This window comes from Copadichromis virginalis, linkage group LG14, assembly GCF_057382275.1.
Source record: "Copadichromis virginalis isolate Kocher_CV1m ecotype Utaka linkage group LG14, C_Virginalis_male_GT1.1, whole genome shotgun sequence".
Classification (NCBI taxonomy): domain Eukaryota; kingdom Metazoa; phylum Chordata; class Actinopteri; order Cichliformes; family Cichlidae; genus Copadichromis; species Copadichromis virginalis.
The window spans coordinates 42091663-42103809 of record NC_140631.1 but is presented as its reverse complement, the minus strand read 5'-3'; the positions used below and the strand labels follow the sequence as shown (position 1 = coordinate 42103809).

Sequence of the window (12147 nt, the reverse complement as noted above, 5' to 3'; positions counted from 1 at the left end):
CCCTGCTGCTGCGGAGTCGGGGCGGTCTGCCTCTCCCCACCGCAGGGAAAAGGGTAACACCACCTGGGTCTGGGTGCAGTTCCCCCCTCCAGGGGCAAGGGTACCTAGACCCGGTTCGTTGAGTACGCTTGGGGAGTGTGATCGTGTGTACAGCGTCTCTTTATGTCTGTCTCCACGTTGGTTGAGTGTGAAGTGCATATGAGAGGATGAGGGGATGGGCGTCCAGGTACACACCGGCTCACTCCTTGGCGGCCGCTTATCGGGGCCTGGAGCCTGGGGCTCGCTCGGGCCACTTCGGAGGTGGGGTGCCCCCGGCCTCTCAGCCTGGGGCTCGGTCACTCAGGCACAGCTGGCTGCCGGCGGAGCTCACGGGCGCGTCACTGCAACTCCCCCTGGCTTCTGCTCCGCGGCTGCTGAGTGAGCCCTCATCTAGGACTCTCCTCAGCTCTTACTGGGACAGTGGCGCGGCTGCCCCTCTGTTGGTCTTCCTTGGTCTCTTGTGTTCTGGGGGCCTCTGGATGTCTGGAGTTTTGATCTCCTCCATACCTGCTTCATGCCCTGGAGGACGGGGCTGTGGCCCCCCCACACCCTCTAGCAGATCATTACATGAAGGAACCTTTTAAAAAAACAAGCGCGTCCATTTACCGGTCGATCTACGTCCCTACCCTCACCTATGGCCACGAGCTGTGGGTAGTGACCGAAAGAACGAGATCGCGGATACAAGCGGCAGAAATGAGCTTCCTCCGAAGGGTGGCTGGCCTCTCCCTTAGAGATAGGGTGAGAAGTTCGGCCATCCGGGAGGGGCTCAGAGTAGAGCAGCTGCTGCTCCACATCGAAAGGAGCCAGCTGAGGTGGTTCGGGCATCTGACAAGGATGCCCCCTGGGCGCCTCCTGGGTGAGGTGTTCCAGGCATGTCCCACCGGGAGGAGGCCCCGGGGCAGACCCAGGACACGCTGGAGAGATTATATCTCTCGGCTGGCCTGGGAACGCCTTGGTGTTCCCCCGGATAAGCTGGAGGAGGTGGCTGGGGAGAGGGAGGTCTGGGCCTCTTTGCTTAGGCTGCTGCCCCCGCGACCCGGCTCCGGATAAAGCGGATGAAGATGGATGGATGGAAGCGCGTCCATGCTCACAGGTGTACACACGGGTGATCACACCCACAAACTACACCCTTTTTGGCTCCTACCTCAAAGCACACTGTGTTCTGTTGATCCTATGTGCTGCACAATAATGTTTAATATTTAGTATTTACTGTCATATTCCCATATATCATTGTGATGTTGTTTATTCTATTACTCTTGTTCTCTTCTGCTTGTTTTCTTTTTTCTTTCTCAACAGGTGATCCAGGTGATCGATAGATGCATTTTTTTTTCTTTTTCTGCCCATTCTGTTGGTTTTTGTTTTTTTGCCCTTCTCCCCTATCCCTCTTCTCAGCTCTTTCTCTTTCTTTCTCCCCTTCTTTCCCCCAGTCAAGTCTGTCCCGTATTCAACAAGTGAAAATAAAATAAACAATAAAAGGTGAATCAAATGGACCATTACGGCAAGGCTGGGATGGTCAATTTGGTAAAGTAAATCCGTTGGGCATCTTTCTTTGCCTTTAGACAATAATTCTGATGGCAAAAGAGCCAAACGGGACAGGCAAAAAAAAAAAAAAAGTCCTCTCTCCTCAACATCTCTATACCACCACAGATATGTCATGTGGACCAACTGCCTTTCCTCTCTTCATAGCTGCCTTCACTTCCTCCTTACTTATCCCCTGCGCTTCCTGATTCACTAACTTTCCTCCATCTGTCCTCAGTTTCTGTCTTTATTAATGTCTTCATTAATTAAGACAGTGAGAGAATACTTCTATCTTCCATCTTCTCAACACACTCTCTTCACCATCTTTATCCTTAATCACTCTAACCTGCTGCACATCCTTTTCAGCTCAATCTCTGTATAGCTAATTCATGCAAGTACTGTTCTCCTTCCTTAGTACCCAGCCTCACGTACAACTCAGTATAAGCTTTTTCCTTTGCCACCTCTATCTTTGCAGTTGGCCTGGCCTCCCAGTATTCCTGTCTACTTTTATCCATCTCCCCTGACTATCGCACTTTCTCTTAGCTATTCCTTTGAGGAACTACAGGAAAGTGTCCAATCCACCACCAAGTCTCCTTGTCCTCTTTTCTCTCTCCAAAAGATACACCAAACACCTTCTTTGCCTTTCTCTCACCATTTCAGTTGTATTTTTCCAGTCATCTGGTAACACTTCCCTTCCACCCAGAGAATGTCTACTCCTCCCTGAACTAACAACTGCACAACATTCTTCCTTCTTCAGCTTCCACCATTTAGTTCTTGTCTCTGCCTTCATTCTCTTCCTCTTCTTGACGTCCAAAGTCATCCTATAGACTAGTGTCCAATGCTGCATGGCTACATTCTCTCCTGACACCACCTTGCAGTCTCCTATCTCTTTCAGACTGACCCTTCTGTTTAGGATGTAAGCCACCTGTGTACACTTTCTTCCACTCTTCTACGTCACCTTCTGTTCCTCCTTCTTCTTGAAGTATGAGTTCACCCCAGCCATTTCCATCTTCCTAATTTTGACCTTGTGCATTTCTCTGCTTAACACTATACCTATCTAACACCTCATTATCTCTCTTTCCTTCACCTACATGGCTACTGAAGTCTGCTCCAATCAACACTCTCTACCACTTTATCAAACTAACTGCAGAATTCCTCTTTCTCTTCTAACTGACATCCAACCTTCAACCTGGTCTCCTGCACACACAGTAAATCTACCTTCCTTCTCTCCAGTCATATCAGCCAGCTCTCTCCCTTTGCCAGTCATAGTACTTCCACGCTCCTGCCTGTCCTTCTCTTCGACTCCTAACATGCTTCTCCCCTATATGCAGAAAAAATAATGTTTGATCATCATCAAAAGCCAGATATTTCAAAGTTTCATCTATGAAATATCTGGCTTTCCCATCATAGCAGATGAAATACGTATTTTGCATTAAATTGCATCATTTCGCCTCCTGAAGGGCTCGCAATGAGTCCACTGTGTGTATATATATGTATTTCTTTTCCCTATGGTAATAATACTTTTAGATAAATACTAAGTACTTTTCCACTACTGATGTATATAAAGTAAAATTAGGCTGTAAAGTTAAATCTTACTTTAGATAAATCTTGGTATGTGCTTTTATAATGTGTACTAAATTGTAGTAAAACATGTCAGGGTTCCTTTGTTTCATGTGTTCTGGCCAGTACACTAAGCCTGAGCCTGAGTGAGAGCTGAGCAGAGAATTGTAGCTCACTCTGCTCCCAACTTAACTGATGCCCTGCACCTCCCCCATAGCTGCTGCAGTGGGGGAGGGGCAGGTAAATGTTTCCAGCACTTTGGCAGGTCTGAAGGCAAAAGAGAGTCCAAACCAGGACTAGCAAAGTGTACCTAATATAGCTGTTTAGTGTGTGTGTAAAATAAATAAATAATATGGTAATGGCTCTTTCCACTACTGATATATATAAAGTTTAATTAGACTGTAAAACTAAATCTTACTTTAGATAAATTTTATTTTGTGATTTCATAATGTGTACTAAACTGTAGTTAAAATAAATGTCAGGATTCCTTTATTTCACATATTGTAGCCTGTAAATCAGGTTTGAGAGTCAGAGCTGAGGAGAAAACTTTGGCTCTCTCTGCTCCTCCATCAGTGACCCTCCCCCCGCGCACCTGCACTGCAGCTCTCAAACTTTTGCAGGGCATGTGACGTCATTCAGTCCACAGTCGGAGTAGCCGTTTAAGTGGAGCTCTGAAGACTGCAAATCACGCTTTCTGCAGGTAAGATTTCACATTTTTGCTATATGAAAACTGTGCAAATGTTGTCTTTCTAAGAAACGAAAGAAAAAGGTATCTTACATTAAGTTTAATTTTTTTTTAACTTAATGACACGGCAGTAAATATACTTTTTTTTAATTGAACAATGCATAAAGTTCGTCTCAATCTATATTTTATTACAATTAACTATGCATAATTTTTCTTATAATTGAACATAGGAACAAAAACCGATTCCTTCGTGATATATTTAACACTAAATTTTATGCCAAACCTACCGTCCCCTCCCCCTCAATTTCTGGCAATTTCTATCTGTATTTCTCTTCAGTCTCGCTCTTAGAAATATAAAATTAACGTAAGAAATAATTATCGGATCTGGTTTTCAGTTTAAAGGGGAAAAATGTACGCTTAATTACAGTAAAAACATGATTTTTGCAAGAAAACATGAAGTTAGAGATTTTTCACGGTTTCAGTGAGTAAAAGTCTAAAATGAAAAATCCTATGCAGTGTTTTGGTTGCAGACCTGTGTGAGTTCCAGCCTTTTAACAAGACAGCTTGTTGTAACTTTAGTGCAGTTTGTTTGATGACAGCATTTGGATTATTTTGTAAGTGATTTAAGTGTTAGTCACATGTTTAGTGAGAGCTGTTAATTATAGATTTAATTTATTTAACAGGTATTTTCATTAGAAAACTGCGTTTCCCAGAATCCTTTGTGGTAGACAAAAGTTACTCTGGGTTTTTAGCTAGCAAAGAAAGTTTTGGGAAGCCATTATATGTTGCTCTGATGTCGAGCAGTTTATTTGTTGTACATTCCCCCTTTTGAAGCCTTATATAAAGACTATCGTTTCTCCAATTGATGTCCGATCCATTTTTTTGGCTAAGTGGATTCGCCACAACACAGCTTAGTGGAATGCTTTTTAATTCTTCACAAACTTTATTAAAGATAACAAGCGGCCAAACTGTGGTTTGTACCGTTTTATTTAGGGTATCTCTTTAAGACATTTTATAGCTTGACTGGGTTTTGTCCCCTTCTTTTTAAGTCACAATTTTAGCCTAGATTTAGTCGAAAGGCACTTTTATTCCGAGCGCTTTAATCTTTTGTTAAAACCCAACCTCAGTTGCCCAGCTATAACATCTATCAAGTTAGCATTTCAAAATATGTAAAGGAAACGACTGAAGTGTGACGCATGCGCGTAGCAATGCTTTAACTTTTGTTGTCTTAAAGTGTTTACAATCCAAAATGCTTGAAATCATTGTCCTCCTTTATCCATCAAATATAAACGTTCCCACGTGTTTACGCCAACATGGAGTTTTATGTTGGTGTCGATGTTTCAGTGACTGAGCAGCGTCTGTCCGTCCAGTATATTTACTGACGTAGCCGCACATCAGCATGACCCAGCTGAGCAGCGTGCTCCGTTTAGCCTCGTTTGTCTTATTCCTCTCATTTGTTTTTCACCGTCAAACATAACTGGACAGAAGGCCTGGTGTTCTGTTGCTGAAGTGGGCTTCAGATAGTGTTTTTCTGTGGAACATCAAGGCTGTCATGTAGTATTAATTTGGCTATTCAAAGCAAATAATGTACATGCTTATACAAAATATAAGCCTTTTGTATAGTGTGTTATAATTGTGCCTTCCAACAATTGAAAGTGTGTTTATGTGTTGTCTCTTTGGCTGCTATGTTTTAGTGTTATAATAAGACTCACCTTGGAGGAAACAATAACATGCTGTCCTAATATTGCTTTATGTACAGAGAGTAATTAATAAAAGTATGTTAAAAAAGGAAATGATGTCACTCTAACAGTGTAGCCATCAGAAGGCATATAAGCTTTCCTATATGACACTCTGTTTTTTTAAATGCCTAATACTACTATATCTAAAACGGGTGAAACGTTGTGATGCTCCATGTTTTTTTTTTTTTGTTTTACTTTAAATTTGATAGAGTTGTAGGTCACAATTTTTACAGCAGGTTCACCTGCATGAGCGCTCACTGCTAAGACACCTGTATATTTATTGAGGTGAGCTACTGTAAATGAATGGGTAATGGGCTGCATCAAAACTGTTGGTGCACTTTTACTGTATCACCTCCAAGTCATTATTGACTGTAACTGGATTATTTAACTGTAACTGAGAAGTAACTTTGACTTTTGTCTTTGGTATTAGGTGAAGGAAGCCACGGCAGCAAGCCAAATACAGGTATGTGCCTTCTTATCGAATATTTGAACATGTAGTCTTTAATCGTTACTGAATCGTACGTAGGAGTGTCAAACAACAGACCAAACAACAGATACTACAAACTATAATATGCATTAAGAATCATTATCAGTTAAGGTGGGAATAGGTGATTCTTAGATCAGACGTGATTGTTTTCTAAATGTGATTCTTTGTTGCTTATAATATGAACAACTGCTGCTAGAACAATACTCATGTGCATCACATCGGCCCCACGTTCTGCATAAAATGTAAATAAAATAGGCATTGATCAGAAAATCATTTGAAGCCTCTTTACCTGAAAATGGCACAAGGACAACACATGGTTGAAACTCAGCATTTTATAATATAAATGATGTAAGCCAGATATGAGAAACAATCCCAAACAGACAACAGAAACAGGAGACAAAGACAAAAAGTTGTTGAACGTAACTTTTGTTTGCAGCCTGTGTCCTCATTGCAGACCTGTGCAGTCCTCTGCAGTCTGATACCACGGTCATACCACAACATCTTATTTTACTTACAGCCAGGAATACACGAGCTCAGTGAAGTCTTATAACTTTAAAAACATATCTTTTCACATGTGAAAATTTTTGTTATTAAGCAGGTTGAAATGATGAGCAGATTTTCAAATGACAAATTTATTTGGATATATTCAATTTATTTATGCAACAGATAGTTTGATCCACTGAGAATTTATTTTACATTTAATTTCATGTATAACGTGTTTACAAACACCGTCTCATGGTATATAATCAAGCAATAGGACAAAGTCAGCATCACAGCAGTGGTATGTTTTAAAGAAATTTTTGGTTGATGATTTTAATAAATGTATTTTTCTGAAACAAATTAAAAAAAATGCTTATTAACCAGGTTTCCCACATGCTCAGTGATCTTATGGTCGTATTTAGTTTTTGGCTTTGTTAGCTTCCAGCTGGAAGCTGATGTCACTTAAATCCCTGTTTGGAGAAACAGCTTTTCCTGTTCAGGAGAGAACATGTAGAATTCCTTGCTAGAGGACCTCAAACTGAATCCTGACTGGCATAATCTTAAATTTAAATGGGCACTGGTTTTAAAATAAGATTAGTCTTCTATTCATGATCTCCTGCTTGTTGTTTTATGGTGCATTGTTAGTGTTGTGTACTTTAACCTCCTTGGACCTGGTGTCCACATATGTGGACATCACATTTTGGGTTGTCTCGACCAAAATACTAAATTTTGCTCTACAAGGACATTATACTGCCACTGTTCTATCGAAATTTAAAACAAATGCCCTCGTATGTGGATCTCACTCCTCTCAGAAACAAGAGAAGTAAAAAAAATTCAGATAATTCTTTGTTTTTACATCAGGTCCCAATCAGCCCAAATAGCAAAGAGAAATTAAAAATGGCATGAAAGAGTTCAGGTCATAGGAGGTTAAAGCTCATGACAATAGAAATTAGCTTAGGTTATACATTTTACAGTAATGTCATGTTATAGACTTCTCTCTTCATAAAAAATGTCCAAATATAATTGTATCCTTTCAATATTTATTTCTTACATTGCAGACGATAACGTGGCGCTCGCATGCAGTGATAATGGCTGTTCTGATAGTGGTGGTAAGTGTTACCTGCTCACTAGTACAGCTGTTGGTATACTGCCTCATGAATAAGCTGCATTTTTGATAAACTGCTATGCAACTGCAAGTTATGTATGTGACATTGACTAATATTAGAGAGTGACGTTAACCTGTTAGCTTGGGTTCCTAATGGTAAAATGAACTGGGTGGCATGTTACAGCCAAAGAAACACACTGTTGGCCTAGTTCAGTGCTCAGTAGTCTATACAACAGATAACACTTGATCATGTACACTCACTCTATAGTGAGCTCTTTTATTACAGCAAGAACTAGACTCACAACACATGAAAAAAGGACATCTCAGAGATTTGTGGTTTTATCACCACGACCCAGATTCTAAATTAAAAACTGTTACATTTGTCCAGTGCATGTTTACACAAATGGCACCTTTGAATGGTTGTGCTGCATTGTTTTAATTATCTTAACTAAAAGAAGAGTAATTTCATTTCTAGGATGACATAGTGACACTTGGAGAAGTTAAGATTGCTCCTTTGCACGTTGTTGTTGCATCTTTGTTTTTTGTCATATTTGTCAACAATACTGTTTGTGTTTGAAGTTTTTTGTGACTCCAGATGGCTAATATTTGACATAGCAGCTACTCCGTGTCCCCCAGAGAAATGAAAAAGGAGGAGGCAGTGAGATGGATGAAGGTCAGGTTTTTTACAGAGTCATTCAGTACAAAAACACAGTGAATTAGGAAGATGTGGCACATGAATGTTTCTGTTTTTCAGGTGGAAGTTCTGAGCATTTCTCCTCTCAAAAGAGACCGGAGCCCACCAGTGAAGAGAGTTCAGATGTAGATGGTGAGTTTAAGCTTTTGTCTGAAATGTAGTGACACTGTTGTATGTATTCTACTCAAATTCTATTCCAGTACAATCTGCTTTGTACAATAACAGCTACCATTGTTTGTGTGTTTCTGTTTTAGAAGAGAGCAAGGAAGCAAGACTGGCTTTGAGGAAAAGGGGAAAAACCAAAGTGGCCAAAGCAAAGGGTGAGATGTTTTAAGCTTTAAATGTATTTAAAATTTTCTGTTTGCAGTATATGAATCAGGTTGTAGACATGACTTTATTTCCTTATAGTTTTGTCCTCTGTGGCAGAATATATGCCTACACAAACACAAAATTCTTGATAATATTGATCCAGAATTATTTTGTTGGTAATTAGAAAAATTATTGAAAATGTTTAAGTATTGCTTTACAGTAAGTTGAAGAGGAGAATTCAGAGGGGGTGGAGATGGGTGTCAGGGGTGATGTGTTATAAAAGGAAAGCAGCAAGAGGGAAAAGAAAGGTTTACAAAATGGTAGTGAGGAAAGCTATGACGATTTTCATTGGGAATGACCAGGATGGACAGGATTAGAAATGACTACATCATAGGGACAGCTCAGGTCAGAGGTTTGGAGACAAAGAGAGACAAGGCTGAGATGGTTTGGACATGTGCAGAGGAGGCTGCCAAGGGATGTTGATGATGGAGCTGCCAGGCAGGACGAGAAGAGGAAGACCTCAGAGGAGGTTCATGGATGTGAAGGAGGACAGGCAGAAGGTTGGTGTGACAGAGGAGGATGCTGGTATAGGAGGAGGTTGAGGAGATGATCCGCTGTGATGACCCCTAAAGAGTTCAGCTGAAAGAATGATTGCTTCACTTTTATTGTTACATTTATGATTTGTTAGGCTACCTATTCTGGTGAGTGACTAGTTTAACCTGCTGTGTTGCGTGAGTTCACACTTTGCAAGAACAGCACTACAAAACACATGGCAGGGTTCTGCAGGTCATTTCACAAGTCTGGAATTAAAAAAAAAAATGCAGGCTGAAAATGTCTTGTTATATTATCATAGAAAATACCTGTTTAAGGTCCTATGATTTACCAATTAAAGACAACTACTTTATCTCAATGTTATTTTTTTTTACAATGCGTATTTTAGTTTCCACCAATTACACACACAGATGTTGTGTTTTAAAATCAAAATTTGTAAAGTGAACTAGATTGACAGTATGGACCATCAGTTTCAGTGAGAGGTTTGTGAAAAGACAGCAAGAAACGGCAAGTACAAGCAACAAAGCTCATCGAGTAGACTACATTAGGCTTCAAACTTTCCTTTTTGCTAAAGCATATATTTCAGGCTGGACCAGGTGACCCTGAATCCTCCCTTAGTTATGCTGCAGTCTGTTTTAATATCTTCATATTTGCCTAATACTATACTTTTATCTTTTGAAAAATCAGCTTCTGTTTCCAGTACGCTTTTCAATAATCATTAGTGAACAGATGCTCACAATGCCACCCCTTTCATGCGACCATGCAGGTTAAGCTTTTTGTGACCACTTATCCAGATCGCCACTTTCAGGTTAAGTGAATCCAGATTATGGAAAGATAGCCTTGATGTGTTGAATGTGCTTTGTAGTACAGGCCTTATGACTAATGATAGACAAAACTTAATTCTGCTCTTTGGTATTGTATCTGTGCGCCAGTCGCAAAACTGTGACAGTTTGTCAAATAAAACGCATAAATTCAGATAAAATGAAAAGATCATGTCAATCAGTTATGTTTGGTTCTGAATCATGATCTAGGTAATTTGTTACATTGTCAAGGATATTAGCAATTGTATTTCATAATAAAAAAAAAATATGTGATGTCAGTTAACTAGATTAGAACTACTACCAACAGCACAGGTTTTTTTTATTACTAGTACATCAGAAATATTTGCCTTATTTAAAACAATAGCAAATTATTAAAGTCTGACAGTTTTTTTGTTTTTTTACAAGAATATTGTTATGATGAATGATTTTAACAGGACTAATAACTAGTTAGCATCTTATTTTAAAAGGCTAGATGCAACATGTACCTTTGAAAACAAAATGTATAAAAGTAAATTGGCTGCTGTTTCACTCCGTAGGTATATTACTCAATAACTGATCTCATGTTTCTGTGAACTCAAAATACTTAATTTAAAAGTGCTTACTACATATCTTGGGTACAAAATGTAGTAAATTGTTGAACCTACAGTTTGGTTTGGCATTTTCTGTAAATATACACAAGCAGAACCCCATTTCAAAATCAAAACAAAAACAAAAAAACTACGGTTACATACATGTTGTAAAGTTAACAGTCCATGTTGTCTTTTGTGTTATTTGTAGAGATCCCCCGTGCGAAGGTCAAGAGGCCATGGAGTGAAGCAGAGAAGACGGCAGTGCAAAGACGGCTGGGAATTATGTAGGAAGCAGGAAGGTCATACTGGTACAGTTGTAGCCATCCTAAGCTTTACTGATTTTTCTTTTTGGCAGAAGTCAAAACAAACTGATCAAAGTTATTGATCACTATTTTAGTTGTAAGTCATTAGACTTAATAGTTGTCTTCATTGTTATAATAGCAATTATTATTCCTCTGGAAGGATGTTACATTGTGAAATAAACTGAATTTGCTCTTGTTGCAGCATTGTGGGAATTTCCTTGGTAATTATTAATAAAATCTACAGCGGTATTTGAAATGTAATACTACCTTTTGTTATGTAGGGTTGTCTTGATAGATTATCAGAACTTTTTAGTTATTCTATTTATGTATAAAGTTGAGACTGTTTAACTTTAACATTATTTGGTTGCACTAAAATAGAAAATGTCAAGGAGTAAATGCAAACAGAAAAAAACATATAGACAGAAACGAACACAAAAGCACCCCCTGGTGGAAAATCACCTGAATAGCACTCAATGACAAGGTCCTCATTCTGATAGTAGAATGAGTTTTTTTTTTACTTGAGTGTTTTAAGATTTTGAGGTGATTTTTGGTGTTAGAGAGCCACCCAGTGTTCAAAAATGGCAAAGGTTTGTCTGCAAGTGTAGCAGAAATGGTGGTCCTCACTTTGATAGTACACTTACCCGGTCCTCAGTCGTTATGCAAGACAGGAATGTATGTGTGTGTGTGTGTGTGTGTCTGTGTATGTGTGTGTCTGTGTGTGTGAGTGTGTCTGTGTGTATGTGTGTGTGTGTGTCTGTGTGTATGTGTGTGTGTGTGTCTGTGTGTGTGTGTCTGTGTGTCTGTGTGTGTGTGTGTGTCTGTGTGTGTGTGTCTTTGTTTGTGTGTGTTTGTGTGTGTCTGTGTGTATGTGTTTGTGTGTGTGTGTCTGTGTGTGTCTGTGTGTCTTTGTTTGTGTGTGTCTGTGTGTGTCTTTGTTTGTGTGTGTCTGTGTCTGTGTGTGTCTGTGTGTGTCTGTGTGTGTTTGTGTGTGTCTTTGTTTGTGTGTGTCTGTGTGTGTGTCTTTGTTTGTGTTTGTGTGTGTCTTTGTTTGTGTGTGTCTGTGTGTGTGTCTTTGTTTGTGTTTGTGTGTGTGTCTGTGTGTGTCTGTGTGTGTCTGTGTGAGTGTGTGTCTGAGTGTGTGTGTGTCTGTGTGTGTGTGTGTCTGTGTGTGTGTGTGTGAGTGTGTGTCTGTGTCTGTGTGTGTGTGTGTGTGTCTGTGTGTGAGTGTGTCTGTGTGTGTGTGTGTGTCTGTGTGTCTGTGTGTGTCTGTGTGTGTGTGTGTGTCTG

The 12147-nt window shown here is 39.8% G+C and overlaps 1 protein-coding gene and 1 long non-coding RNA gene across 7 annotated transcripts in view; one reads left to right on the top strand and one right to left on the bottom strand.

Annotated features, from left to right (window-relative positions):
• Window positions 1-12147, bottom strand: part of LOC146694723 (uncharacterized) — a 58346-nt gene that overhangs the window by 44450 nt on the left and 1749 nt on the right. The gene's annotated exons all lie outside the window — the stretch shown is intronic.
• LOC146694724 (uncharacterized) lies at window positions 791-11061 on the top strand. Of its 6 annotated transcripts, none has more exons than XR_014914937.1 (7): window positions 791-3817; window positions 5972-6004; window positions 7567-7617; window positions 8193-8286; window positions 8368-8439; window positions 8562-9176; window positions 10767-11061. It is a non-coding gene; the product is annotated as an uncharacterized LOC146694724 (long non-coding RNA). The 6 variants fall into 6 exon arrangements; XR_014914939.1 differs by having other exon boundaries at window positions 7567-8286; window positions 8562-8627; window positions 9077-9176; XR_014914936.1 differs by having other exon boundaries at window positions 7567-8286.